Here is a 6,092-nt window from a genome sequence, read left to right as displayed (position 1 = left end):
TGTCTGTCAGTCTCTCTCTCTCTCCCTGTCTGTCTGTCTCTCTCTCCCTGTCTGTCTGTTTCTTTCTCTCGCTTTGCCTGTCTGTCTCTCTGTCTCTGTCTCTCTGTCTCTCTCTCTCTGTGTCTGTCTTCTGTCTTACTGTGCTTCTCTTCCTGTCTGTCTGTCTCTCTCTCCTTGTCTGTTTCTCTCTGTCTCTGTCTCTGTCTGTCTCTCTTTCCGTCTGTTTCTGTCTCTCCCTCTGTCTGTCTCTTTCTCTCTCTGTCTCTTTCCCTCTGTCTGTCCCTCTCTTTCTTTCTCTGTCTCTCCAACTGTCTCTGTCTCTGTATGTGTGTGTGTCTGCTTTCTGTCTTACTCTCTTTCTCTGCCTGTCTGTCTGCCTGTCGGTCTGTCTCTCTCTCTGTCTATCTCTCTCTCTTTCTGTCTCTGTCTCTCTTTCAGTTTCTCTCTGTCTCTTTCCATCTTTGTCTTTCTCTGTGTCTTTATCTCTCTGTCTCTGTCTTTCTCTCTTTGTGTATCTTTGTGTCTCTCTGTCTGTCTCTCTGTCTCTGTCTCTGTGTCTCTCTCTCTCTCTCTTGCTTGCTCACTCTCTGGCTCTCTCTATCTCCCGCCCTCTCTTTCTTGGCAAAATAAGTTCAAGTACATCTAATCTAATCCATTACCACGGCCTGAATTATTAACTTTAGACATCCCGGATTTGATCTCCCTACAAAATGCTGTACAGAACTGGAGAGCTGATTTCTGGACTTGGATACCTCATAGATACTACATATTAATAAAGATCCAACCCTAAAATCTGGGGTTGCATCTAGCTCGACTGTCTCAAAAAATCATACCTCTGTTCACCTAGGATGCTGGGAGGGTTTTCTCAATGTGCATCTGCTCATGTCCTTCATGACCTATGACCCAGCCCTGTCCGTTCTGTCTAAAATATGTATCTGCAAACACTTCTCTCCATTTCCACAACTACCCACGGCCCATTGTGGAACCACTGGCTCTTTGAAAAAAAATCCCAGAAGTGGCTTTGGCTTTTTGGCTAGGAGGTCTAAACCTGCTGAGAACTTTCCTGCCCAGGATTCTGTGTGAACAAAAGTGCTTCTGCTGGGAGCTGGGATCCTCGGGACCATGCTTGCTAGCACTGGATGAGTCTCTGGAAGGACGCACGGGACTCCACAAAGCTGACCTGTCCCACCGAGGTCAAATGGATACCTCTGCATTGGCCCGAGGCCTCCAACTTACATCACTGTCACCAACCATTACCTTCAGCATCCTTGTGAGCCTGCCCAAGGCCCCAACTCCGGGGAGACTCTTGGGAGCCCGGCCTTCCTCTGCTAAAGTCCAAAGGGATGGTGACTTCCACCCACAAGATCCCCACTGAACTGCAAAGATGTGGAGCGTAGGTCAGAGAGGGGACCGGGGGGGAGACGTACTGACAGGCAATGAGTTTCCTAGGCTCTGGCCACCCCACTCACGTCCCACGTACTGGGCACCCACGGGACACCACCGCTTTATCCCCTCCTCTATCCACAGCCGCCCCAACCCCACCCTGCAACCCAGGCACACACGCTGGAAGTTACAAAACCACACGGCCTGAATAGAGCCTAACGGAGCGAGAGCTCATTTCACGAAGCAGGGGGGTGGATTGGGGTGGGGTGGGGTGGGGTTTGGGTGTCTTTAGAGAGCCCGATTCTCCCTCATGGGTGGCTACAGGATACAAATGAATATCGCTTCTTGGGTGGAGGGGCTTCATTAGGCCATCACGTTTGCGGGACTGTCTCTCAAACCCTTCCTTGAGGCCACAAAATAGATTCCACCCCACCCATCAACATTTCCCCGGGTGCTGGATGTATCCTGTCAAGAGACCTGAGCCTGACATGTTGAGTTAAACACCTTTATTGGCTTTCTGTGTTTGTTTGCTTCTGAGATGGAGTCTTGCTCTGTCCCCCCATGGCTGGAGTACAGTGGCGTGATCTCAGCTCACTGCAACCTCTGTCTCCTGGGTTAGAGTGATTCTCCTGCCTCAGCGCCACCACGCCTGGCTCATTTTTTTATTTTTAGTAGTCACGGGATTTGACCCTGTTTCATTGGTTTTCACTGGAGATTCTAGATTTGTGTCACACCTCATTGTGTGCCATATAATGACTTTTTTTTAAAGCACAATATATCTGCTTTATTTGAGTGGTTTGTATATCATTATAATTGTGTTATAGATGAAGAAAAGGTATTAAACATGGTGCTAATTATAGTGAAAGTGAAAAGAAAAGCAAGGCTATCTATTTTGTAGATAGAATAAAGTTGCTCTGTATTTACAGTTACCTAAATAAGTCAGCATTTAAACTCCTCCTACTAAAAGCTTGCCAGTCTGAATAATCCTCCTTTAAACACAATTTTTGATATGGTTAAGGTTTTTAAGAATGTGTCTCCTGCGGAATAGCTGGACAGAAAATACACATTTAAAAAGAACAGCACAAGGATCCACCAGACTTGGGAAAAAATCAAAAACAACACAAGCCTTATGAAAAACTGAGTTCTTAAAATATTATGGAGAACACAGCTATTGGAAGAGATGGCAATATTGGCAAGTTGATTGTTACATTGGTCAGCAATAGCTAGCACTTTTTTTTTGGCAATCTTTCAGGCACTGCAACTACTACTGCAAAATGATATATAATCCTTTAAACAACATAATCACAAATCAAAAAATATTTTAGTAATATAATGCTTCAGATTTAGAAGCAAATCAAGTGTTAAAACTCAACTGCTATAGTAACTAATCCCAAAGATAACCGTATCTGACAAAAAAGCTTCCTCAGAGTTACTACTTCAGAATTATACTTTCTCTTAATACTTTTATTTTATTTTATTTTATTTTTATTTTATTTTTTCTTGAGACGGCATCTCACTCTGTCACCCAGGCTGGAGTGCAGTGGCATAATCTTGGCTCACTGCAATCTCCACTTCCCAGGTTCAAGCGATTATCCTTCCTCAGCCTCCTGAGTAGCTGGGACTACAGGCGCCTGCCACCATGCCCAACTAATTTTTATACTTTTAATATAGGCGGGGTTTCACAATATGGTCTCGATATCTTGACGTTGTGATCTGCCCGCCTTGGCCTCCCAAAGTCCTGGGATGACAGGCATGAACCACCATGCCTTGCCTTCTCTTGATATTTAAACTTTTAAGTCAGTCCAGAGAAATACAATAAATGTCAACAGTAAGTATGGTGTTGAGGCAGAAGTAGGAACAAACTTTTTCATATGTTATTCAGTTGATAACAATATGACCTGGGTAGTAATTTCCTATGTGTCTACTTATACACAAATACAAAAAAGTAAAACAGAGATACTGCTAAATAAAGGATACATTAAGTTCTTAATAGTAACTCAATAAACCGGAACATTGTCAAAAAGCAGCTAGTGAACTTTTTCAGTGTTTTTTTCTATTATCCAATAAGTGAATTATGCTATTCCTTTCCAATTTCCCAAGCACTTTTTGTCCCAATCACCATTTTTGTGTTCGAAGAAAAAGTAACAAATCAAGTAACAAAACTAAACAAGCAAACAAACAAAACACAACTACAGTATCTGCAAAAGTTTTGTAGAAGACTGAAACTGTTGAGTATAAGCATCTCGTATTCTATTATCATTAATTAACTGAAGAGTTTGTTAAAGACATACATTTCATAAAAAAAGTTAGTTTGAAGTTATTGACCAGTATGTACCATTCCTAAGTATTAGTAACCAAATTCATGACAGTAAAGAGCTATCTAACATGAAAAATTAGTGACTACCAGCACCATCAACAAGACTTTGTCTTTACAATTCATTACCACTTACCATGCATTGTAATGTCTAGGACTGACTCTGATAGCATTTCGAATACAAGCTAATGCTTTGTCCAATTCTTCAGTTAAGACAAACTCTCGCCCTAATAAAGTATAGGCATAAGCATAATTTGGATCCACTTGGATAGCTCTCAGGAAGAATTTAATTGCAATATCGTGTTCCTGTTGCAGACTGAAACAGTTCCCTGCAGCACACCAGGCCTCTGGCGAATTTTTATCCGTGTCTGTTAAGTCTTTTGACAGAAATGAAAGAGCGACATCTTTTTGAAGATGCCAAAGTGTTGTAGAGTAGATTTCCATGCCTTCGACTCTATAATTCTCAATCCTTCTAACCTCTGAGAATATTCTTTCAGCTTGCATGTACTCTGAAAGTTCAAAATAGGACCTTCCAATTTGGCAAAGTACCCAACCAGTATTGAAGTGGTGAGAAGGTAGATGGCTCAAAATATTTATAGCTTCTTTGCAGTGGCATGAACATAAAGCTAAATAACCTTTCCCCCTTTCATGAAGAAGGCTCATCAAGCCTTCTGCTGCTGCTTTTTGTAGATGAAAAGCCTGAATCTGAGGTGTGATTGTGGATATTTCCTCTTCTGAATTGATGGAAGGGTCCAATTTTGTAATTTCCAGGTTGTCATTTATATTAGATTGAGTTATTCCTCCTTTATTAGTTTTACTTTTTGTTTTTCTGTTTGGGATTTTAGGTGGAAACTTCATTTTTAATTTCTTCCTATTCTCCTTGGTTGTGGAACTGTCACTAGTAAAGAGTCATGAACTTCTTCGATGCCGTGCATTTGGGGGAGATGTGATAGTGGGGCTCATTACCTGAGGTGTTGTAGTTATTTATGGACCAGAACTTTCTGTTAGTGAAAGAATTGGAGTTACCTCTCGGCTATTTCCACTCTGTGAGAAGACAGACTTTGCTCCAGTTTGGCCAATTCTGGCAACAGACTTTTTTGAAGGGGCTCCAGTGGATGGCACATCAATTACAGAAGGTGTATTAGTGTAGTTTTGTAAATAAGATCCATCTCCAGGACTTGGGGTTTCTAATGGCAAAATCCCAAAACTTGGGGTAAATGGACTAAGAGCTGCTGGTCCTGTTAATAAACTTTGACCAGTTTTTGGTTTATTTTGAACCTGTTTAGATAATATGGAAGTTCCTGTTCCCAGTGGGATAGTTTCAGGTGAAATTACAGCTGAATCAATAAAAGACACTGGGGAATCTGTATTCAAGGAGTACTTTGAATTGGAAGATTCTAAACTGACTCTGTTTAATTCAGTTGTGTCCTGGGGTGTTTCCATAAGAATGGTCTCAGGCTGTCTGTGACATAAACTGTGATTAGGTACTTGTGTTGTGCAAGAGTTGGGCAGACAGTTGCTAAAGTTCTGTAAAGATGTGAATTTAAATGTTTGGCCAGGATCTGGCTTTTCACCTATTTCACCTAACGATTCAAAGGGATACCAGAGGAAAGGATTTAAACTAAGTCTCTTTTGGTAACATTCTTATCCTTTAGCAAGCCGATCTGTCTTGCAATATACACGTCCTGACAATGGAAGGGGAAAGCAAACTGAATCACCAAACTCAGTAACAATATCATCATGGCTTTTCTGCTTATTAAACACTCCACCAGATAAGATTTGTTCCCAGTCTGCAAGCTTACTGAGATCAACACAACATTTTGCAAGCAGGTATTTGCATTGTGGTGTAGGACAACTATGTCTATTCAAGAGTCTATATGCTTTATAGGCCTTTCCTGGGAGGTAAGAACAGGTCGCCATTAAAAACAAAGCTTCTTCTGAGTGTACTTCTGCATAAAGGCGTTCTGTGAGGAAAACCCCATCTCGGTAAGCATAGTGGTTTAGTGCTTGCCATATAGCAGCCTGAACGGGTTCCTGCAGCACTGTCATCCTCGAGACAAAGGCCCAATTTCTGCAGTGCCTCCGGAAACCCTCACACCACCCACACCCCTCCCCCCTGTAGCGGCTCCGGCCCTGATAGCCTAGGCTCATTTAAATTCACCAGTTACCGGGGGATGGGGGTGGCCGAGCCAGAATGACTTCTTTATCCTGCCGACTCTGGAAAGCCTGGCCTCTTGTGATCCATTCCAAAGCGAAAGTCACCTCATGTTTGGGAAACAGATCCACTCCCAAGTTCAGTGGAGGGTTGCGGCATGTAGGACCAAGGACTCTCTTCCATCTGATTTGGTCTGCACAGCAGGGCCTAGGGCTGGAGTCCTCTCTGTGAGGACCGCTG

The 6,092-nt window shown here is 42.6% G+C and overlaps 1 pseudogene; it reads right to left on the bottom strand.

Moving 5' to 3' along the window:
* Positions 1-3,841: 3,841 nt before the first annotated feature.
* LOC134760944 (cell division cycle protein 27 homolog) lies at positions 3,842-5,746 on the bottom strand (annotated as a pseudogene).
* Between the last annotated feature and the right edge of the window lie 346 nt (positions 5,747-6,092).

The sequence above is a fragment of the Pongo abelii genome, chromosome Y (genome assembly GCF_028885655.2).
Source record: "Pongo abelii isolate AG06213 chromosome Y, NHGRI_mPonAbe1-v2.0_pri, whole genome shotgun sequence".
NCBI lineage: Eukaryota > Metazoa > Chordata > Mammalia > Primates > Hominidae > Pongo > Pongo abelii.
The sequence above is the reverse complement of the archived record's forward strand: the minus strand, read 5'-3'. Positions and strand labels throughout refer to the sequence as shown.